The sequence below is a fragment of the Antechinus flavipes genome, chromosome 1 (assembly GCF_016432865.1).
Source record: "Antechinus flavipes isolate AdamAnt ecotype Samford, QLD, Australia chromosome 1, AdamAnt_v2, whole genome shotgun sequence".
NCBI lineage: Eukaryota > Metazoa > Chordata > Mammalia > Dasyuromorphia > Dasyuridae > Antechinus > Antechinus flavipes.
In genome coordinates, this window is record NC_067398.1 from 559,694,241 (window position 1) to 559,719,139 (window position 24,899).

At 37.1% G+C, this 24,899-nt stretch overlaps 1 protein-coding gene and 1 long non-coding RNA gene across 2 annotated transcripts in view; one reads left to right on the top strand and one right to left on the bottom strand.

Annotated features, from left to right (window-relative positions):
- The window catches only part of LY86 (lymphocyte antigen 86), a 136,249-nt gene that overhangs the window by 65,553 nt on the left and 45,797 nt on the right, over positions 1-24,899 (bottom strand). The gene's annotated exons all lie outside the window — the stretch shown is intronic.
- Positions 2,600-24,899, top strand: part of LOC127544204 (uncharacterized) — a 106,744-nt gene continuing 84,444 nt past the window's right edge. Inside the window, exons 1-2 of the long non-coding RNA XR_007949399.1 lie at positions 2,600-2,713; positions 19,651-19,766. This is a non-coding gene — a long non-coding RNA (uncharacterized LOC127544204). The remainder of the gene's footprint in view (positions 2,714-19,650; positions 19,767-24,899) is intronic.

Below are 24,899 nucleotides of genomic sequence, written 5' to 3' on the forward strand. Positions count from 1 at the left end.
GTGTAGGAAGAGATACTGGCAAAAGGCATCTGAGTAATGTGAGATAAGAGGGAAGTGGACAGTGAATAGCCTTAATTTTTCTGCAAAATATGTAGCAAGGTTCTCAGCTGAAAGAGAGTGGAAAAAAAGCAACTATAGAGAATGGGATAGTCAGAAAGAAAAGTGTAGAAGGATTGTCTAGGGGCAGTGAAAGTCCAGTTGAAGTTGTTCAACATAAACGTATAATGGACCTAGTCAGAAGGGTTACATGATTTTTTCCCCCTTCTTTGTTCAGCAACACATAAAGGAGTGAAGATGGCAAATGATGGGAATGAAACAAAGCTGAGGGTGTAATCAGTGAAATGATAAGGGACCCAGGGATTTAAGAGAGGAAGAGAATATAGAGTTGAATTGGTTCATCAAGGTGAAAGATGGCTTGAGAGAGAATTTAGGAGTCACAATGGAAGTCATCACAGTGTGGAAGAAAAGTAGGTTTTCATAATGGAAGAGGGAAGGAGAAGTGAATATATTGTCATTGGATAAGAGGATTTTGGAATTCCTAAATTTGTGGTTATTGTTAAGATCAAAGGTATGTCTGTTTTTGTATGTGGGCTGAGGTAGATTAGAAGAATAGCATATGGGAAGTAAATAGGTTGAGGAGCTGAGTAGGTTTTAGTTTAGTTTAATTTAGTTTTTTTAAAGTTTTTGAGGGAGAGTTAGCTAGTATGAAGAAAGTCCCTTGTTTGAAGGCAGATGTTTTGGGAAAAGAAAAAAAAAGAAAAAAAACTGAGAGCCAGATACAGATCTCCTGGAGAAAGGAAGGGTAGTGTTCTAAAAGTTCATATAGACCAGCTTCTAGAATTTTAATCTTGTGATGGATAAAAATAGCATGAACCTCAAAGGAGAAGTTACTGGCTATGGGGGTTGAGAGATAACCTGTAAGTGGCAAGGGAGAGCAATGAGTATTCCAACTCCCTCACCTTGACCAGTGAACAGAGAGAAATGAGTGAAGATACAACCATTTGTGAAAAATGTGTCATCAGTGGGATAGTCAATACATGGAAGCAATGGGAGAGGAAAAGATTTAGCATGGAGGAAAGTTTGTTGCCACTGAAACAGGTGTTCTACAGGGAACAGTAGAAAGGGTGGGTGGTATTTGGTTGGATCTTTGGAATGGAAGGGTTGAAGAGGATGGGAATAAGAAATCAGGTGCTAGGACCTGGAAGTAGAGTTCTAGGGGTTCAGAATCACTGATATATCAGTAAAACATAAACCAGAAGTGAGAATATATTTCATTAACTGTAAGGGGCCACTTCCTAAAGGAGGTTGGAGACCACACTAGATAAAAGTGCAATATAAAATGGGAGGCATGTGGTCAGTTGGTAGGCCCCCTTCACTATTCCTCTTCCCTCTGAAAGGTAGAGATAAACCAGAAGGAGATTAAAGTAGAATCTGCATAGCAGAAGGAAAAAGTTCCTTCACCAGTTTTCCTCTTTCTCTTCCCTTAAGGGACAGGCATAGCAGGAGATTGGAGGCTGAAGTCAAAGAGAGGGTTGTTCTTCATTGCACAGATGATTATTCATGTCCCATTTGGGAAATTGAGCTGGAAGAGGAGGTTAAAACTGCCTTGTGCTAGTGCAGGTGAAAAATGGTTGCTTTGAGGCAGATGGAAGACATATGGCCTGGCCCTTTGCTGCCTTTCCTCAGGGGACAAACTGAGCATCAGGAGATGGCTGATGAAAAGCTCAGTTAGAGGAAAGTTTGGCTCCTAACCAAAGACACTGGAGATCATAGGGTAGCAAGAAGTAGGAGATCTTCTGTCCAAGGGGAAGTCACTTTGGGGCACATAAAAAACTGTGTAGATAAATATTATTTATCCAAGTAATTATATGCATATATACATATGTTATATTATCCAAACAACAATATGCAATGTATATTATGGTATTCAAACAATATGCAGTTAGATAGATATCTAGAATTCTTTTCTTTCTCCCTCCCTTCTTCCTTCCAGAACTTTGGATGGACACCTTGTGATGAACTTGTGGGAACAAAATGCCCAAAGTAAGGGAAAGCTAGTCCCCCTGTATTTTATCCTAGTCAGGCCACAGCTGGCACTGACATTTAGATCTGGGATTCCCATCTTAAAAAAGAAAATTAACAATCTGGAATCTGACTAGAGTAGGGTAACTGGATAGTGATTCATGAAATCCTCATGAAAGCTTGTCATATCAGTATCTCATGATGGAACTGGGAAGGTTTAATCTTGAGAGAAAAACTGTGGGGGCATGTAATGTCCGGGCTAGCTTTCTGGAGGTCCTCGAATGGGCCTTGGTCTCAGCAAGATAGTCACCATGAGGATGGACAGGAGTAGTCTAAAGTCTTTATTGTCTCCTTCACAATCTATCTCCTTTGTAGTCTGTTCTGTCTCAGTTTGCTCTAGTCTCAGTCTGACCCAGTCTCCTCCAGCAATCTGACTCTGTCCCCAATTCCCTCAGCTCTTAAATACCCTATTATTACATCAGCTGTAGAACTATTACATCACCATGCTAAGTACTAAGTATATGTAAACTAGAGAACCATTATCTCATCAATTCCATTGAGTTAACACCTTGTTATAAGCATTCTTGTTTCAAGTGTACTTCCCCAGAGTTTGGGCCTTCTACAGGGACACATACTCAAATCTGATTGATCCATAGATCTGGTGGAAGAGGCACCAGAGGGCAGATTGAGGGTAAGTGGTAAAGTTATAGGGAATCATTTTTCATCTCAATATAAAGGAAAATTTGCTAAAAGTTAGAGACACTCTCTAGTGGCTTCAGAGTAGAGCATTTCCCCATTACTGGATGTTTTTAAGTAAGGAGTATGCAACTAATCTATTGGGGAAAGTTGTAGATGCTTTATTTATGTATGTCAGTTTTAAAGTCCTTTTTAACCTTGCTATTTCCTGATTTTTCAGTATTTTTCCATTTTACTTCTTTCTTCAAGGACTCTGCTATCATTTACCTTGATCTCCTCCTTGTTCCTTTAACAGCTCAGTGCATTTTCACAGGTTGTCCCCCATGCCTAGAATTCTCTCCTCCCTCATGTCTACCTCCTGTCTTCCCTGGCTTTTTTCAAGTCTTAACTAAAATCCTATTTTCTACAAGAAGCCTTTCCCATTCACTTCAATGCTAGTATTTTCCCTCTGTGATTATTTCCAATTTATTCTGCATATACCTGTTTGTACATAGTTGTTAGCATGTTGCCTACCCCATTAAGTCATGAGACTCTAGGGAAAGTGATTATTTTTGCCTTTCTTTGTATTCCAATACTTAGCACAGTGCCTGACATAATAATCATTTAATGATGGTTGACTTGACTTGATTTGACTTTAACCTCTGAGATTCTTTCCAATTTTAAGTCCCATTAACCTTTGACTTTTTTATTTTTAATGTTCCCATATTCATTTTGGTGATGTCACTTCTTCAAGCCTTTTCAAACCTTAGTGCTTCCACTTCAAAATGGGATGGTAGACAACATCTGTGAACACAGACTGCATTCTTAGTTTCTTGCTCTTGCCACCCAGGGACTTTATATGTGTCTGTAATATAATCTACATTATAAACTGAGTGAAAATCCTGCTGACAGTGAGAAATATGCTACAGGAAATGTCAGCAGCATCAGCTTTGAATACAAAAGAAAACAACATAGGAATAGACTATAGAATTGTGTGTTTCTGAAACACTTAGCAGGATTATCTTAAATAATACAAGTAGGGCCAAGTCATTTCTTTTGCATTCTGATTTGTTGAAATAGGAATTTATGTCCCTATAAGAAGTTAGAGCTGTATTTTTAACAGAAAAGAGGAGGTCCTGACTGAAGTAATATCATCTTCGTATTTTCTGTTCAGGATTGTTATTCAATGTTCAGACATTTACTTTTCTATTTGATATCCAGAAGGACACAGGAAAAGAAAATTAATTATAATAATAGTTTACATTTAAGAAATTCTATAAGGTACAGTGTTTTACTCCTAACTACCTTGAGAAGTAGGTAGTACAAATATTATCACCCTCATTTAGTGGGCAAAGAAAACAAAGATCAGACAGTAAAGTGTTTTGTCCAAGCTTACTGAGTTTTAGTGAATATCAGGTGTAGGACTAGAAATCTTGGATGACATATTCACTCCACCTTGAAGCAGCAGAACAGCTTCTGAAGCTATACCTCCATCAAAAACAAAAAGTCCAAAGTAGAGTAAAACCTGATGAACACTAAGGTACAATCAGGATGTAAGCTGGGTTTCCTAAGATTGATTTTCTTGATTCAAAGAATCATATCTTCAATAGCTTAAGAGTTGAAAGATACTCTAATGATTATCTAGTCTATTCCCCATCTTCCCCATTTTACAGACAAGGAAATTAAGGTCCAGATAGATTAAGTTGGCCTAACCAATATCATATAAGAGAAAGTAGCAGAGTTTGCATTTTAACCCAGAGTCCTCTGATGCTAACTCCAACTTAGAAAGATGATTCCCTACAATGTTTTGGGTAGCATGGATAATGATTATGAGTAGATGGTTAGTTATAATTCTATATTTTATTGTTATATTCTAATATAAATTCTAATCTCCCTTCAGTTTTCAAAGCAATTCCAAGTAAATGAAAAACTGAGGCCATACTCTTGTGGGAGGACTATATTCATGCTCTTATTTCTATGTTAGAAAATTTCCCTACTCATGCCCATCCATCCTTAACTGTTCCTCTTACCACCATATTTCCTAATCTTCCTCTGTCTCTTTCTGTCTCTCTCTGTCTCTTTGTCTCTCTCTGCCTCCATTCTCTCTCTCCCCCCTCTGACTCTCTTTGTCTCTGTTTCTCTCTTTGTGTCTTGGTTTGTCTCATCTCTTATCTCGTCTTTGTGTCTCCATTTCTGAGTCTCTGTCTCTATCTGTCTGTCTCTGCATCCATTCTTTCTCCCTCTCTGACTTTCTATATCTCTGTCTCTCTCTGCCTCTGTCTCCTTGTCCCTCTCTGTCTCTTATCTCTGCATCCATTCTCTCTCTTCCACTCTGACTCTTTGTCTTTGTTTGTCTTTCTGTCTCTGTCTCCCTGTCTATGTCTGTCTCTATTTCTGCCTCATTCTCTCTCTCTGACTCTCTTTGTCTTTGTTTCTGTCTTTCTGTCTCCCTCTCTCTGTCTGTCTCTGTCTCTGCCTCCATTCTCTCCCTCCCTTTCTGACTCTCTTTATCTCTGTTTCTGTCTTTGTCTCTATTTCTTAGTCTCTGTCTCTCTCTGTCTCTGCATCTCTCCATTTCTTCATTTCTCTCCCTCCCTCTCTGACACCTTTTATCTCTGTTTCTGTCTCTTTCTGTCTCAGTCTTATCTATGTCTCTCTGTTTCTGTCTCTGTCTCTGTCTCTTGCTCCATTTCTCCCTCCCTCTCTGACTCTCTTTGTTTCTGTTTCTGTCTCTGTCTTTGTCTCTGCATCCATTCTCTTTCTCCTTTTCTGACTCTCTTTGTCTCTGTCTGTCCCTGCTTCTGTTTCTGCCTCCATTTCTCTCTCTCCCTCCCTCTCTGACTCTCTTTGTTTCTGTTTCTGTCTCTGTCTCTGTCTTTGTCTCTGCATCCATTCTCTTTCTCCTTTTCTGACTCTCTTTGTCTCTGTCTGTCCCTGCTTCTGTTTCTGCCTCCATTTCTCTCTCTCCCTCCCTCTCTGACTCTCTTTGTTTCTGTTTCTGTCTCTGTCTTTGTCTCTGCATCCATTCTCTTTCTCCTTTTCTGACTCTCTTTGTATCTGTCTGTCTCTGCTTCTGTTTCTGCCTCCATTTCTCTCTCTCCCTCCCTCTCTGACTCTGTCTCTGTTTTTGTCTTTGTCTCTGTCTGTCTCTTTCTCTGCCTCTGCCTCCATTTCTCTCTCCCTCCCTCTCTGACTCTGTCTCCCACCCCCCAAGCGCCGGGCACACACACACACACACACACACACACACACACTCAGTGGCCCATATCCTTTTTGGCTCACTAGGCCAGAGATAGCAAGGTATTACTTCTCTTTCTCACTTCTGTATTTAGCATCTGGCAGAGTCACGAGATATAGACTACAAGCATTCCTCTCCTGACAGTGCTAGCCCTCAGAGGCACCACCCCCCCCTCCTGTAGGCTGCCTGCTGTTGGCGTAACACAAGTTGCCTTTAGTAGAATGTTGGTTATTATAAAAGGAACGCCATGGTAACTCTCCTGTAGCCGCAGAGATGGGAGTGGGAGATGGGAGGAAAAGGGAAAGAAGGCGAAGAAGGCTTTATCAGTAAAAATAAAAAAGGTTCTGGCTAGCCCCAGCTTGTGGTAGGAAGGGGCGCCACAGGAGAAAACCAGAGACTGTTGAAAGTTGGCTTATTACTTTTAACACAAACTGAGCAAGCCTTATTCTTTGTTTTTTATAAAAGGGGAACTTTGTGAAAAATTATTCGAATCTGCAGAGTGCAGGGGCCTCTGTCTTTCCATCTAGGTCTTTAGTTGCTTTTCTTCTTATAGTCAGAGTGCTTACAGGGCTCCAAGTTATAGCCTTTCCTGGAGTTATCCCTCCCATAGCTTGCTTTTCAGTGAAATCTGGTGTGGTATCATGGAACATGGAATAAGTGAGTATGTCACTGGATCAGGGTTCAAATTTTGCCTCAGATACATGCTAGCTCTGTGTCTGAGCCTCTCTGACTGTACCAGACCAAAGTGATCTGTTCCTCTCATGGAGGGATACCTATCACACTGGTTTATAGAATTCATGTAGCATTATTTACTTTCTGCCACATTGTTTGATTTCTTGTTATGTAGTCATGTCTTAATTCTCCATACAGATTATAAGTTCCTTGAAGGCAGGAGACTATGTTTAATGTGTCTTTGCAATCCTCATCATACATAATACAAAGTCTTGAATATGTTCAATATTCAATAATTATTGAATATTTATTCAATATTTCAACATTCAATAATTGCTCAATAATTATTTAAATGACTGATAAATGACCCTGTAAATTCTAAATAAAAAAAAAAACTCTTTACCTTGACACTGTTTAAGAAGCAAAAAAAAAAAAAAAAATTAAGATTATCTGTATATTTCTTCTAGTAACTTTTATAAGAGTATCATGATTAATGGTTAAAGTAATAGGATACATAAATGCAAAATGGGAACAGAATTCAGTTGGATTGTACAAGTGGCATTGGAAAGTCTAGTTTTATAACCTTAGATAAGTCATTTCATCTCCCTCAGTTTCCCCCAGGCTAATCATCTGTAAAATGGCAGTTGGTAGGGGTTGGGTGGAGCACCTCTAGTGTAACTTCCATTTGTAAATTGAATGATTCTGGGATCCTACTCCCAGTCTTGTGGGATAGAATGGCAAATTTAGTGATATTTGTCTTTCCACTCCCTTGAAGGTCCTCTGGGAGTCTCTATGTTACTAATACTATAACCATAATACTAGGTCAGGTTACTTTTACATGCAAGAAGGGATTTCTTAGTTTGCTTAAAAGTCCAGTTTGGAATCAAGAAGACTACAGTATTTGTAACTCATGACCTTCCCACCATACTTAACTCTTTCTCAATATGATTAATTGGTTTTCATTTCACTCCTTTTTCAGCAACATCATTTCCAAATCTGCAGACCAATAACATACTGGTGATAACGATAAAAAATCAGGGGTGTGCTGGAGGCAACACTTAGCTGGATTGTGAAAGCTGATCTTTAAATATTTGTATGAGTAAATATACCTTGGAAATAAGCAGATGATACAAATCAGGGCTTGATTTACTGTTTTCTTGATTTTCTAGATTCTATACTCTAGACTTAAGAAAGTGATAGAGAAAATATGAATAATGCAGATGCAAGTTAAAAGTGATTTGTACAAATAGGTTCTCTCAACCCCAGAGCTGGCTGCTAAACATTTACCAGCATATCCCCATAAAGAACCTATGGAAGGATCCAAGAGTTCTAATAATTTGCCTTTTTGCAACTTCCCAGCTTAGTGGAGGTATTAACTTAATTATAGTGATGAAGCACAAGAGAAAAAGGGCTTTAGGGAAATAATATAATAATAACAGCAGCCAGCATTTATATGGCACCTACTATGGACCAGATGAGCAGTTATATACAATGGATAAAGTTCTGGGCCTGAAGTAAGGAAGATTTTTCTTCCTGAGTTGAAATCTGGCCTCAGACATTAAGTAGCTGTGTGACCCTGGGCAAGTCACATAACCCTGTTTGCCTCAGTTTCTTTGTCTGTAAAATGAGCTGGAGAAGGAAATGGCAAACCAAACTAATATCTTTGCCAAGAAAACCCCAAATGGGAATATGAAGAATAGAACGTGGTTGAAACAATTGAACAAAAAGAAGATCTTTACAAATATTATTTCATCTGATCTTCATAACAATCCTAATTATCATCATCTTATTATTATCAATTATTTTATAATTGTGGAAACTGAGGCACATGGGAATTACCACTACTGACTCATAAAATTCATTTGTAATCATCTTCTTTTTTCTTTATTTTTTTGTTGCGATTCTCTACTCTTATACCCAGATTTGTATGGAAGAAAAATCCCTTAGAATAATATAAGCATGTTCCAATTCTGATCTCATTTCCCCCCACTATTTTACCTTCTATGTACAGATCATATCCCACAACAACAAAAACTGTGATGGTGCAAAGTCCTTTCGTAGCAAAAATATATCCAAGTGCCAGCCTACAGCCTGCTTGTTTCAAGTGATAGTATAAACAAATTCTGCTACAACCAGATTCTCCTACAACAAAAGAATGCAAGCACTTTTTTTTTGGTTAGAAGCACAATAGGTCATTTTCACATGAAATCAAAGCTAGGTATCAAGTCGAGCTTAATATCATTCAACTTTTTTGCTTCTGTGTTTTAAATTCAATATAACAAACATTTGTTAAATACTTAATATCTGCTAGGAAACCATGCTAGGGAGATTTTGAGGATAGAAAGAGAATAAAAGAAGCAGTCCTTATGTACCAGAAGCTATCCTAGAATAAGGGTGGGGGTAAAACACAGTGTGTATGCTGGTTAAACAAAAACAAAAACAATTTAAGGTAAGTGGAGGAGAGAACATTAACAGTTGGAGGAATTTGGAAGACTTCACAGAGAAGATGGCAAGTTATCTGACCTTGAAAGAAAATAAGGATTCTGAAAAATAAATAGGAAGAAGGAATTATATTTCTGGCACAGGGAAATAGCTTGTAGGACTTCATGAAAGCTGGAGTTGGAATGTTGAGTTTAGCTATTAGTCCTTCTTGGATGGAAATAGAATGCATTGTAGGGACTAAAATGAAATAACACTGTAAGAGCATATGGGAGTCAGATTGTTTAGGGCCTTAAATGCTAATTAACGATCCTTTACCCTAAAAACACTTTCAACAACCCAAGAAAATTGATAATTAATCATTAAAATCTGACCCCTCGCCATAATATGGTACATCTCTACGCTAGCAGAAATTAACCGAGCACCATTCGACTAATTTTTATGTTCAGCAGAAATAGAGAACCCCTGAAGGATTTTGAGGATTTTGGCCAAGGTGGGGTGGATGGATGGGGAGGAGAGAGAGAGCAGAAGCAGGACGACAAATTTGGAGAGTATTTGTAGTAAAAGTTATGTGGTCCTGAGTTGGGGTAATAGTCCTAGAAATACAGAAAAGGATAGGGATGTGAAATATGTTGTGGAAATAGAAATTGATTAAATATGAAGAATGATGTTAAGGGAAGAATCAAGGATGATGAAAGTTGTGAACTTGGGTTATTGACAATGTCTTGGTATCCACCACAGAGCAGGGAGATTTGGGGGGGGGGTAGCGTTAAAGAAGAGCATGTTTAGTGGGAAAGATTGTGGGTCCAGTTTCAGACTTGTGAAGCTGTAGTATAGGCAGAGATATCCAGCAGGGGTTGTCAACATAGGGCTAGAACTTAGGAAAGACACTAGGATTTAATATTTAGGTTTGGAAGCTACCTGCAAACAGAAAATCTTTGACCATGGGACCATGTAGAGAGAAGAAACAAAAAAGGCCCAGGAAAAGGGAAAGTTAGATTTCCTCTAGGAATCAGCTAAGGACACTGAGCAACAGTGAGCACACAAATAGGAGGAGAATGGGAGAGAGCAGTGTCATGAAAGAGAACAACTTCTCTGGGTCAAATAATGATGATGGTGAATAATAATAATATGATGAATAATAATGATAAGAATTAAAATTTATATAGCATTTTTAGATTTATAAAGTATTTTACATAGTTTTTGACTTTATTGTTATTATTTGGTCTGTGTTATATCTTTTGCAATATGGCTAATATAGATATTTTTTATATGACTGCACAGATATAATTTGTATCAAATTACTTGCCTTCTCAAGGATGGGGAAGGAAGAGAATTTGTACCTCAAAATAAAAAAAAATGAATGTTAAAAATTTTCACTCCCATGTAATTTGAGAAAAAATAAAATTTGATTCTAAGAAACAAATTCAAAGCGCTTTACAAACTCATTTTATCCTTAAAACAACCCTGGGAGATAGTTGTTATTACTATCCTCCTTTTACAGGTGAGGAAACTGAGGCAAATGAAGATGAAGTGATTTATTGATGCTCATGCAGTCAATATGTATCAAAGTTTCCATTCAGACTAATGTCTTTCTGTCTCTAGGAGCAATACCACTTTGTATTTAAATTATACAAGGGGAGGACATGGTTAATACTTTCAAAAACTGTGGAAAAGTTGGGGAAAATGGGAACTGAGTAAAGTCCATAAAATTTAGCAGTTAATTAAAATGCCTAAACATGTTTGCTGTCATATAAAAAGAATTGAACTGGCTATGTCATAATGGAATACATTTTGTTCTGTGGCTAGGAGAGAGTTTATTTTTGCAAGCTGCTAAGTGGTCCTGGTAGGTATATTTTGGAGGGTGGGTTAAGATAAGTTCTTACTGCAAATCATGAGAATGGAACCCCAGCTGTCAGACAGACTGCAAAGGAGATTACTAGGGAAATTTCTGAAATCTTTGAAGTTCATTAGAATGGAATTTGGCCCATAAAGCTCTTTTGGATTTGGAATCCTCTGGGAGAAACCCGAATATATATTTGATCATCTGTGGAGGTGATATGTATTTTTTATCTTATATATATCTACATATGATTTTTTTTTCTTTTTAAAGGAGGCCAAAATGATGTAAATGGAAGTAAATCTGAGAATTTTGCAGTTCTTTTCAAATATCTGGCAAATATCTCCCAGCTCTTGGAAAAAAATGAACTGTCCAAAGTTGTTTCTTAGTTTCTTGATCTTTCACATATACTCTCTTAGGAAGACATTAAACATGAGAGCAGAAGGCACATCTTCAACTTTTTGTCATGACATCACAGTGTTATAAAGACCGTACATGGTAACAGCAAAATATGACAAAAAAGATTAAAACAGAAAAGTAGATATTCCAATGCCCACTCACTATCCAATTTTTTTAGTGCTTTCTAGTGTTTAAGTTCAACTTTCACTCCTTCTTTCCACTTTCTGTCACATCCTTTCTTTTCCCTCCTTGCCTTCTCCTTTTCTTCATTTGTTTGTTCATTTATTTATTCCCTAAAGCAGCTAAGTGGCATTGTAGATTGAATTCTGGGCCTGAACTCAGGGAGATATGAATTCAAATCCAATGTTTTTCAGTTGTGTGATCCTCAGACAATTACTGAACCTGTGTCTTTTTCAGTTTTTTCAATCCAAAATGGGGATAATAATAGGATCTACTTTTCCATAGTTGTCATAAGGACCAATTGAGTAATATTTGTAAAAAATCTAGCTTAGAATCTTGCATACTGACTGCACTTAATAAATGCTTGTTGCCTTTCTTTCATTCCTCCTTTCTTACTTTCTCTGTCTTCCTTTCCCCCATTTTCCTCATACTTCCTTCCCATCCTTTTGTGAAAGTTTCTCGACCCTCTATTTAAACAAAGCACTTCATCGATGAGATCTACGAGTATCAATCTAGCTTCCTTCCCTATGTATTCCACCTTAACACCATTATACTTGATGTAACACAAGTTTCCTATAGATTTTTTTTTCTAATACAAAAATTCTAGAAGATGGGAGATTTCATTGAGAAAGCCAAAGGTTCAATTAGTGGCAAGATGTAGAATTAGGAGCCAAAGTGAGAAAGGATGGTTGGCAATTATGTCATCCTCAATCCTGCTGTTCCTTCTTGACTATGATATTGTAACAATAGAACTGAGCAGAGAGATTTCACTATGTGCTAATCCTCTCAACCTCCCTTAGACTCAGAGGGTAAAGTGATTGAATAAATGGCTATGGCCTTTGATTATATTAGTGAGTTAGAAAGACTAAAAAGGAATTAAATTTTATATCCCTGATTATATAGATTTAAGTCATCATGGTGCATTAAAAAGAGGTTGAAGTTGGGGTTCCCAGACCTTGGATCCTGGTTTTGCTATCTACTTACTACCTGTTGACACTGGGCAAATCATTAAAGCTCCTTTGGCTTTCCTCATGTGTAAAATGAAGTGTTTGAAGAAAGAACCTCTAAGCTTCTTTTTATAAGCCTATAATTCACTAAAATCCATGAATTCTGTTATGTGTAGATAGAATGTTCCACTATTTAATTGGCTTCCTTATTTTATATATGATTTCATGTCTTAGTCAAATTCTTTTGCAGTTATGTTTATATATCTTTGGTATGTATAACAGTATAACATTCAATGAGATATTGAATCGGGGCTTGTATGACTTGGGTAATTACTTCCTTCTTCAAATAATGGCAACAAATTTTTGAGTGACTAAGCAGGCAAATGTTTTATTCAGATTAGAAATGACCTTAGAGATGGAATTGTTAATGGTGTTTATGAAGTCTTCTCCATCTAGTGAGTCTAACAACAGGCAAGCTACCCTAATAGAAGATAATCCTTTGAATGATAATAGCAACAAGGAAATTTTCCTTAGAATCTCTGCCATAATAAAAGGATCTTCTTATATAGGCTTGATAGAGATATCCTAAACCCAAGTCATTGATCTAAATGCAGGGATGCTTAATTGGGATCCATGATCTTATTTTAATATAACTATTTTATTATATAGCCAGGTTACAGTGGATAGAGTGCTGGGTCTGAAGTCAGGAAATATATAGACAGTACAAATCTGGCCTCAGACACTTACTAGGTATCTGATTCTAGGCAAACCATTTAACCATGTTTGTCTCAGTTCCTCATTTATAAAATGAGCTGGAGAAGGCAATGGCAAGGCACTCTGATATCTTTGCCAAGAAAACCTCAAATGGTATCACAAAGAATTGGACATGATTAATTCTTGCCACTAATTGAACCTTTGGCTTTCTCATTGAAATCTCCCGTCTTCTAGAATTTTTGTAGTAGAAAAAAATCTATAGGAAACTTATGTTACAGTTATATATACTCTGATATATTGATACCATTATATTGTATTGATATTTTGAAAACTGTACTATGTATTTTATTTCCTTTATAATCCCATATATTTTATTTTGTGCATTTAAGAACATAATTCTGTAAAGTGTCCATATGCCTTTATCAACTACCAAAGGAGCCTGTAATGCAAAAAAAAAAGATTGAAGTAATCCTTTTCTAGAGTCAGAATTTAAGGTGGAAAAGGTTGGTAGGGTTAGTCCTTTCCCTACTAAAAATGTATTGCTAAATGTGGTTCTCCACTTCAAATTTGGGGAAATAAATGACTTTGGCCTGCTTATGTTCTGTCCCAATCCCATAAGAGGTTTCTTCTGGTGAAAGAGAACTTTAGCTATTCCCTTGGCTATTCCCTGACTGAGGAACAGATGGGGGAACGACAGTGATCAGTGACACTGAGGTACAACCAGCATACATCTGTCAGGCTGCATTTCTTGGTTTTCCTCACATCCACACAGCTTCTGACAGGATAATGCCGTACCTAGCAAGGCACAGGGACAGGGATGTCACGAGGTTGCTGGCTTGCTTGTCTGTGCAGTATGTGAAGATGAAAGCTTGATGAAGAGGGCATTTCTTTGGATGAGATTGTTTCTGGCTATGAAAAACAACAGGGATACTTAGGCTGTTTGCGTGCAAGGGGATGATTTACAAGACACAGATGAGACGTTTGTTCTTGGCATCAGTCTGGGCACAGTGAGTGTTGGGGAATATGAATGATGAGCAGGGTTGTCAGACTAGCTTGATAACATCTGAAATCAGCCTGCTCTTTGCTGGAGCTGTTTTTTTTTTTTAAGCTGGACTGTAACCAAAATTCTTAGGAGTTACTGAAATATGTTTGCGTGTTCTACTTCCATCTTCCTACTCTTTGTACAGCTCTAACTAATGGCAAACAATGTAAAAGCTTCTTAAAATGATTTTTTGTTTAGGAAAAAGTTTATTGGAAGTGACTAGAATGATCTTTTATAGCTTGTTTGTTTTAGGGAGGGATATGTAAAAAGCTCAACTCATCACTGTATTCAGAATCTTAATTTCTGTGCTTCTCCTGTCATGATTGTAGGGTACTCAAGTCCATTTGTGGGAGAGATTGAGATAACTGGATACTGAATAATAGGTAAATGGGAAGAAAAAATCTCTAGGCCAATTTTCCCCTAGTGATAAACTTTGGAAGAGTTGTCTATATTAAGAGCACTCTATAAGAAGTCCTTCCATTGGCATCTTCCATTTATGGAATATAAAATTCCAATAAATCTTGAGGAGAGTTAGAATTTCCCCTTAAAGCCTACCTGAACTCTGTATGGTATAAAAGTTACATTAATTCCCTGCTGTCTACAACAGTTCTATATAGTATTGCTAAACTGGAAAAGCTGGGAACTTTTCCAGGTGATTATGGTAAGACATGATATGGTCCTCTCCTTCTCAGAGCATCAGTTTGAGGAGCCGTGGCTACATCTATTCCCTTACAAAATGCAGCCCATAGATACCATGAATACTGTGTGGTCTTTAGTGGTAACAACTTTTACATCAGTAAGTATATTTATCAACTACCTTCCACTAAAAAATCTTTGTGGCCAATGAGTACTCTGGTAGAAGAATGTGTCATATCCTCATATATAGTGCTCTACCTCCTGACTCTCATGTCTGGAAGTTCTCCATCTGCTTTTTGGTTTTCTTGAAGGAAGGCAAGGAAGGCATGTCTCTGAGATTACCTCCATTTACACTGTACACATTATATATATATAATTGATTATATATTATCTCCTTTATTAGAAGAAAATTGAAAGTAGGAATGTTTTTATATTTCTTTATTTTCTCCCCCCGCTTCCTCCAAGCTTAGCACAGTGCCTGGCACATGGTAAGCATTCAAACTGACTTAGTAGGAGTCTAGCTTAGTATGAAAAAGCTCAAAGCCAACAAGTTGAGCAATTAATTTCTTTGGTCATGGCAACCCATGAAATAGATAAAAAACCCCACATATTTCTAAGTGCTGTGTAGCACCATTATTGATTCTACTGAGATGATTGCAAGATAGTAGAAGAAAGAGTAGAGAACATTGTGGAACCACCACAATTCAATTCAATTTAAGAGGAATTCGTTGAGATTCCATTATATGCCAAGGATTGTAATAGGTGCTGGGGATACAAAGTAGTTCCTGCTTTCAATTTATACTTTCTGGGGAGAATAAAGCCAGATTGTGGAGGGCCTGAATAGTTGGCTTACAAATTTTTCTCTCCAATTTCTGCCCTTACACTGTAGGACTTCAATATAAATACTGACTCTTCCTGAAATGCTCTAACTGCTCAGTTCTTCAACCTGCTCATTTCCCATAATTTATTCCTCCACCTCACCTTGATTATGTACAAAGATGCTCATACTTTTGAGCTTGTCATCATTCACAAATCACCCAACCTTCTTATTTGACCATAATATATTGACTTTTTAACCTTTTTAATTTTTCTTCCAAACATTACTCTTCATTTATACTATGACATTCAATTTCTTGATTGTTTAATTTTCTCCAAGGACATCTTACTTACACTAGTCATGCTCTTCTCATCTTGATTCCTTGATAAATCAATTCAACTATATACACTATTTCTCTGGAATCCCTAGCATCCTTATTATATGCTCTATTATGCCCAGCCAAGCCTCAGCCTTAGATCACTTCCACCAATTATTGCCTTTAGTCCTACACATGGGCCACAAACAAAACTAGAGAAAATCATGTAACCATTATAATTGGGTCTACTATAAGTTTGTTTTACAACCTTAAATCTTAACTGGGCCCTCACTGATGCTAGGCAATCCTACTTTATCTCTCTCATCAAATCATCATGTTACTTTCCACAAAGGTTCTTCCAAATATTTTCATTCCTACTCACATCTCTCAGGACTCACTCTCCCCTCCCCATTCTCTCAGTTGAGAATCTTATCTCCTATTTTACAGAAAAAACTTGAGACCATTTACCATGAGTTCCTCTTTGCTTTTCTTTCTCATTTCATATTGCTCAGATGATTTCTGCCACTCTCCTTCATCCTGTCTCATATGATGAAGAGGCTTTGCCAAGGCTAGCCCTTCTACTTGTTCAAATGATCCCATTTCATCGTCTCCAACAAATTGCTCCCACAGACATCCCCACGCTGTTATTTATTTTTGATTTCTCCCTGTCTACTGGCTCATTTCCAACTACTTAAAAATTCATCTATATCTCCTTCATACTCATAAAACCCTTATTTTATCCTTCCATCCTTACTATTGTCTTTTTTGCCCTTCAAGGCTAAATTCCTTAAGAAGAGTCTTGAGAAGGTCTTCTCACTTTCTTCTGTATACCTTACATTCCAGTTTCTAACTTTATCATTTCAACAAAACTACTATTTCCAAAGTTACTAATGATCTCTTAGTTATCAAATTCAGTGGCCTTTTATCAATCATTAATGTCCTTGAACTCTCTGCAGCCTGCCACTGCAAAATTAAGGTTTTTCCTTAATTATTCTAAGTTTTCAGGACACCACTCTCTACTGGCTCTCCTTCTATCTATCTGGCCCCTCTTTTTCTATCTCCTTTGCTGAATCTACTTCCAGATCATATCCTCTAACTTTAGATGACTTAAAGTGTTCTCTCATGGACTCTTTTCTCTTCTTTCTCTACAACTATTTCACTTGGTCATCTCATCAGTTTCCATGGATTTAATTATCTCTATGCTGATGATTCTCAAATTTATCTGTCCTACCCCAATATCTCTATTGACCTCCAAACACATTTTCAGTCGTCTTTCAGATATCTCCAGTGTCCAGTATACATCTTAAACTTAAAATTTAAAAACAGAACTTATTATCTTTTCCCCTAAATACTGTCCCCCTCCTCCCTTTTCCCCTCCTATCTTTCCTATTATTATAGAGGCTCACAACTTTGTTGTCATCTTTGACAATTCACTATATTTTAGTTTTCTCCCACCCCTCAGCCAAGCTCTTGCCAAGGTCTATTGATTTTATCTTTGCAACATCTCTTGAATATGCACTTTTTCTCCTCTGACACTACTACCACTATTATCCAGGTTCTCATCACTCCACATCTGAATCATTGAAATAGTCTACTGGGGGGTCTGCCTGTCTCTTCTCACTATAACCCATCCTCCATTTAGCCACTAACGTGATTTTTCTAAAGCACAGTTTCAATCATATTTCATATATCCCACTCTCTTTCAATAAGCTCCAGTGACTTCCTATTACCTCCAGGATCAAATACAAAATGCTCTGTTTGGCATTCAGATCCCTTTATGATAGAACACTATCTTCTTTCTATATTCTTACATCTTACTCTTTGACATGAATTCCTGAATCTAGTGACATTGGTCTCCTGTGTCTACTCTATCTCTAGGCATTTCCTCTTACTGTCCCCCATGCCTAGAAATGCTCTTCCATTTCTGCTTCAACTATGGATCTCCTTGACTTTCTTTACGTTTTAACTAAAATCCCACTTTCTGTCAGAAATCTTCCCCAACTTCTCTTAACTTTAATACTTTTCCTTGATTATTTCTTATTTATTCCATAGCTTTATACATATTAGTTTGCATGATTCTCCCCCATTAAATTGTAAGCTCTTTGAGGGTAGAGACTACCTTTTGCTTCTCTGTGCATCCCTAATGCTTATCACAGTGCATAGAATATAGATATTTAATAAATGTTTATTGGTTGATATTTTATCCTGTGGGCAAAAGGGAGCCACTGAAAGTTCTTTTATAAGAATGTGATCTGTGCATTAAGAAGAAAAATTACATTAGTAGCTAATGAAGGATGCATTAAATCTGTGCATTAATTTGGCAGTTGTGTGAAGGATTGAATGAGAGGAAGAGATTCTGGAAACAGAGAGGTCAATTAGACTATTGAAATTATAGAAGGGAGAGGGTCTGTAAATGAAGAGATGAGGGTAACTATGAAATATATTGTGTAGTTAAGATCTATAAACCTTGGCACCTGACTGGATGAGGCCAAAAAGGAAAGGTAGAGATAAAAGTAAATATAAGTTCAAGAATATGAACCTGGGTGTCTTAAAGAATAATGATGTTTTCAAAGGACTTTAGACCACCTATAAAAATAAATTTATTAAAATATGATCTACATTTTTGTCCAAGTCAATCATTTTTATATTGACAATTATAAATTGAATCTGAAGTCAAACCAATTTTGTATCCATATAAAACTCTAGCTCACAGGTTCTCCTGAGGGCATTGCTTGAAGATGTTAGTGGAATTGGTATCATTGCCTGAAGGCATTAAGAAATATCTTTATATTAGTTATATTGTCTTGCAGTGCCCACAATGAGTATAAGAAAATTACCACCACTACCACTACCACCATAAGCACTATTACCATCATGATCATCACTGCATTTTCTGTACCAACATCTATTACAGAGGAATGAAGAATATTTGATAGTAACTATCTCCTCAGGGATTTTGTGTATGTGTATAAAGGAAAATGTGTCCTGATTGGGAGGTGGTGGGTGAGAGGAATGGCGAATATTAAGTTTTAGTCCACTCCCTCCAGATACAGAAGGGTGAGTATTCTTGTAAAATAGTTTTTTTGGGGGGAGGAGTTGTGCTTCTTTGTTAAATCTTGGTAAGTATCCCTTTATAAAAGCTAATTGATGTTAATTAGTTAATTGTGACTAAAGAAATATCAACTGGTAAAATAATATAGGGAACATATTGATAGAAGCTCATTACCCATAATATGAGAAATTATATCCATTCAGACTTATCCCTAGAGCAGTTGTAAGGGGAGAAGTAGAAGCTATTCTTTGAGAAGCTGACTTCCTAATCCAAGTAGAAATTGGATGAGTGAATCCAGAGAAGATTCATAATACTCAGAAAACTTCTACTTGTAGCCTGAACAAATTATTGAAGGACAAAGTTTGAAGACACAGGACAATGTAACAGCAATGAAATGGAATACATCTAAATTATTTGGAAATGATGGGGCACTGACTTGGTAGTTATTTTAGAACCAACCATCTGTGTTCTGTCATATCAAGTGGCTAAATAAAAGATCAAAATTTATACCAAATTAGAAGAAAGGTCAAAGAGAGAATGAGAAGAAAACACTGTGTGAAATTACAACAGTTCCAGCTTGATTTATTTAAACAAACTATTAATTCTGAAAAATGGGAAATGGACAAAAGTGCTATAAATGATTATTTCTATTCTTTTATAGGGATGTTTAATTAATGCAAAACTGTGAGCTCCATGAAGAAACCAAAAGAGACCAAAACTACTTCAACAAGCAAACATTAGTTCTGTTTGACAAGCAGAAAGACATGGTGGCCAAAAGTAAGTCTCATTGAGAATGCAAATTTGTGGTGTTCTTTTTCTTTAAAATATAAAGTAAATGATGGTTTTCTCTGGGAGAAAGGACAGGTTTCTAGGGGAGGTTTTCTGCAGGCAGCTTTAGTTTCAGTTAAGAGTAAATAATCACCCAAAACACAGCCAGGTGATAAAAATTCAGATCTTTTATTGCTTCCAATATAGCTCGGTGTGCTTAGAGGCCAATCTCTTTGCTTGGTTCCAAGAACTCCCTCCGAATGTCTCCAGATCCAAAGGTTTGTCCTTCAGTCCTCCAGCCAGACGAGTGGAAAATGGAATTGATTTCTCTTGCCTTGGAGAGAAGGCTTCTGGCTCTCAATCTCCAATATAGCCCGGTTAGCTTTTCTTAGAGGTCTCTCTCTCTCTCCTTGGTTCTAAGAGCTCTTGCAGCTTTGTCCTTTGCTTCTGCCTCTGCTTTCTTCAGCCTCCAGAGCCAGCACCAAGTTGAATCTGTCTTGCCTCTGAGGAGCTCTTGCAGCTTTGTCCTTTGCTTCTGCCTCTGCCTTCTTCGGCCTCCAATTCCGCTGAACTCTCTTGACTGAGCTTATATATGACTCTTCTGAGAGAATGGGATTATGGGTTTTCTCCCAGAGTGCTCTCTGGCCCTAAGAGCTTCAAGGGAGATGTGAATTCGGATATCTCATACCAAACCCTGAAATCTCCCAAACGTGTGAATTCCAATGAGTAAAGGTGTGAACACAAGCATTGTATCAATTACATTGAGTTAATACTAGGATTCTAACATCTCCCTTGAGTTATTACCTTGTTTCAAGTTGAGTTAACACTAGGATTCCAACATCTCCCCCTTTCTTTTGTTTTAGAACATAGATGGTCATGGCCTCCCTGACTTCTCAAGGAGGTGAGAACCCCCCAAAAAAGGTGATCACTCCTTCCCTGACTGCTCAAAAAAGGAGTGAAAACACCATAAAAAGAAGGTGGTCACGCCCTCCCTGACATCTCAGGAAGGGAGATGAAAACACCAAAGGAAATAGGAAATCAAATCAGATTAGCAGGTTTCTGAAGGGGCTCACTTGAAACAGGTGCACATAAATCCATCAATATGGGCCAGAACTTTGAAACAGATATACATGCTATACATAAATACATCAATATGGGAGGCATTACACATAATTTACATAAGCACATAGCAATATAACACAGGATAGTAGTAATGTAACAAATAACATGAATCAACATGAAAATTTAAGTACTTCAATAGTCTCATCAACAATTTTTCATCTCAAGAAATCCAATGATTCTTGCAATTACATAAAATACATAAGCACATAGCAATATAATACAGGCTAGTAGTAATGTAACAAATAACATGAATCAACCTGAAAATTTACACATGTCCATAAGTCCTAGAAATAGTCCAAAAGGATTCCATTGTCCATTAGTTCATGTGCCAGGAATCCAATAGTTCCTGTAAGCTCTGAAGTACTGCAATAGTCTCATCAACAATTTTTCATCTCAAGGAATCCAATGATTTTTGCTGGTTTTTCAAGAACTAAAACAGTCTCATCTTGTGTTAGGAAATCCAATGATTCCTGAAGATTTTAAAAGTTCTTTTAACAGTCTCATTGTCAGCCATGCTCTTTCAGTGTCAGATGTTTCTTAAATCTTCTCCTTTGTTTTGAGGTTTTTCTCTTTTTCTATTTCTCTCTGATGGACAAGGCGAATACAGCTCATTGGCATCCATCTGATTCGTTCTCCATCTGTATCCTTCTCTGTCTGTAAAAATACAAGCAAACCCTTGCTCCCAAGCAGTTAACCTATCTAATTCCTTTCTATTTACCACTTTTGGGATTTCTCCTCATCATCTAGTAATTACATTGGAGCTGTTTGCACTGGATATTGCCTCGTTGTCTTAAAAGTCCTGTATTCTCCCCAACTGTAATCCTGATTGCTTTTCTGTTGGTTGATGACATCAGAGTCCTGAATTTCTAAAGTCTCTCTGGGTGTAACCTCAGCTGCTATCATGCCCCACCTGTCTTTTGATTGATATTTTGGCACTGGGCCCTGCCTCTCATTTCTCTGGATCTACATTCAGAGGTCCAGTGAAAGCCTCGGTTGCATTTTGGACATGGGGTTTTGGGTTTTATTCTCTTGCTCTGTCTTCTCATTCTATCTCCATATCTACAATGAGATCTCTCTCTCTATCTGAGGGTCCAGGGTTCATGTCCCTGTTCAGGCGCCAAAATGTGGTGTTCTTTTTCATTTGTAATACCTTACAGAGGAAGGGCAGTGAGGTGTCTCAGAGGATGGCAAGACCTGATTTCAAACCTGGCCTTAGACACTAACTATATGACCCTGGTCAAGTCACTTCACCCTGTTTGCCTCTGTTTCCTCACTTGTAAAATGAGCTGGAGAAGGAAATGTCAAGCCACTATAGTATCTTTGTCAAGAAAACCACAGATGGGAAGAGTAGGGCATGATTGAAATAACTGAACAGCAACTGAAGAGGATGACAAAAGACTATAAACAGTGTCGTTTCACAAAGCATGAATAGCAGTGGAGAGAGAAAATGAGAGAGAGAAAGCTTAGCACATGGTCAACTAAACAATTTACCCAAAGAGCATTTATAGATGAAAGCAGAAGGAGAAAAATCTAAATGGAACAGATTTCTCATCTTCTCTCATTAGCCTGAAAATCTGGAGGATAGACACTTTCACTTTTGCCTCTGTACCTTTGTGCTTGGACAGTGCTAGGTACATAATGGACACTTAAAAAAATAAAACTTGGCTAATTGATTGGTTGAGTGTTGAAAGAGGAATTACTACATGTGAATTTTAACTACAATATTTGAAGTGCTAATGAAGAATTTTAAAAAGGCACACAAGAAGATGAAATCAGGAAGAGAAATTATATCCTACCAAATATATATAGAAGAAATTCTTATTAGAAGTGACTCAATTTTAAAGTGATCAATTTTCAAAGTATTTCAAAGAGGGATTTTTTTAAAAGGAAAAATCACAGATGGTACTATTAAAAAATGTCATTGAGGAGATATCAGCAACTACTGATTCATATGCCTAATTTCTCAACTTTAAAATTTTTGTGGAAAAGAGCCCATTTCTAGTTTTGAGGATGTCCTTGGTGAAAATAGAAGGAAAATGATTACCTTTGTAGTGTGATTTTCTGCAACAAGCCATGTATTTATAGTTATACAAATGACTGGCAGGTGAAGGGAACAATGTTTTAAATAAGCATTTAACTCAGAAGAAAGAAACATTATTTTAAAAAGCTTTCTCCCAGCAAGATGTTTGTCTCAGTATGATTTTCCCTGATACATAATCAACAAAGAAAATCTTATTTGAGGAACACCTTTTATTAACCAAATCTTTGGGCAGCTGCCCAATGGATGGTGCAGTGGATAAAGAGCCTAGTCTGGAGTTAAGAAGATGAGATCAAATTTGACCTCAGAGACTTAGTAGGTATTTGACTCTGGGCAGGTCACTTAGCCCTGTTTGCCTCAGTTTCCTCACCTGTAAAATGAGCTGGAAAAGGAAATGGAAAACCACTCCAATATTTTTGCCAAGAAAATCCCAAATGGGATGATGAAGAGTGGAACTTGATTGAAAGTGACAGAACAACCAACAATAACAAAGCATTATCTATATCAAGGAAGGCATAAAATAAGATACATAAGTTCACTAAAATTTTGCATGGAAATAGAATTTCACATTCTGTACTTGGGATCTTGAATGGAAGAAGGATTCCATATTGATATCCAAGTTCTCCAAATGCTTTTGATTGTAGATCATAAGAACATAGATATAGAGCTGGGAGGTCATATAATTTAATCCCCTCCTTTCAAAGAGGAAAATCCAGAGAAAGTAAGTGGTTTGCTGGAGGTCATATAAGTAGTAAAAGCAGGTAATATTGAAGGTGACAGAACATACATACTCCAGAACAGTATTAGATCCAGGGCCATGTGAAAATTGTCTTGTTAGCAAGCCATAAAGGCAAAATCAAATGGATGAAAAATGCCTATTCAGATTATGTAATGTAGTGAGAGTCAACTTTAGAGTCATTCTGTCTCTTTTCCTTTCCCTAAATTTTCCTGCTCAGCTACAAGCAGTCACCAAGATGTGTTGATTATAATGCTCCTTTCATCTATCCTGTTCTCTCTATTCACATAATCACCTCTCTAATTTGGGTTTTAATTACTTCCCATCTATCTGCCTCCATTCTCTCTCCCTCACATCACAATCATCCTTCACACAGTGGTCAAATTGATTTTCCTAAAATACAGGTCATTCCAGACTACTCTCTTGATCAAGAATCTTTTTCTATACTTTTTCCATTATGACATGGAAGAAAGAAAGCATTTATTAGGTACTCACTATGTTCTAAGCAGTTTACAAATATTGTCTCATTTGATCTTCACAATAACTATAAGAAATAGGTGATATTATAAAACACATTTTATAGCTGAGGAAACTGGTGCAGACAGAGGTTAATACAGGGTCATAAGGTATTTGAGATAGGATTTGAACTCAGGACTTGCTGACTTCATATCCAATGTTCTATCTACTGTGGTACCCAACTGCCATGACAAATAGTTGATTTTTGAAAGCATTCCACAAATAATTGTTGAATAAATAGATGAATAAAGGAAGGAAGGAAAAAAGAAAAAAGAGAAAGGAAAAAGAAGGAAAGCAGAAAGGAGACAAGAATGAAGGAGGGAAGGAAGGAAAGATGAAAGGAAAGAAGGGATAAAGAAAAGAAGGAAGGAAAAAGGCATAATAGATCAGAGAATGAAAAGGCACTGAATTTGGAGTTAGGAGAAATCTGGGTTAGAGTCTCATTTTATGTTTACCCCACTTTCTCATCTGCAAAATGATCTGGAGAAGGAAATGACAAACATTCCAATATCTTTGCCAAGAAAACCCCAAATGGAGACATGAAGGAGGCTGAAATGAATGAAGAAAAAAATGCTTGTGTGACCCTTGATAAATCCCTATGCTGCTCAGAATCTCAGTTTTCTCAAGTGTGAGATGAATAAAATAATAACTTCATGGGTACTACTTACGTAGTTATGAGGAAAGCACTTTGTAAGCCTTCAAATACTATAATTAAAGCAAAATAAAGTGA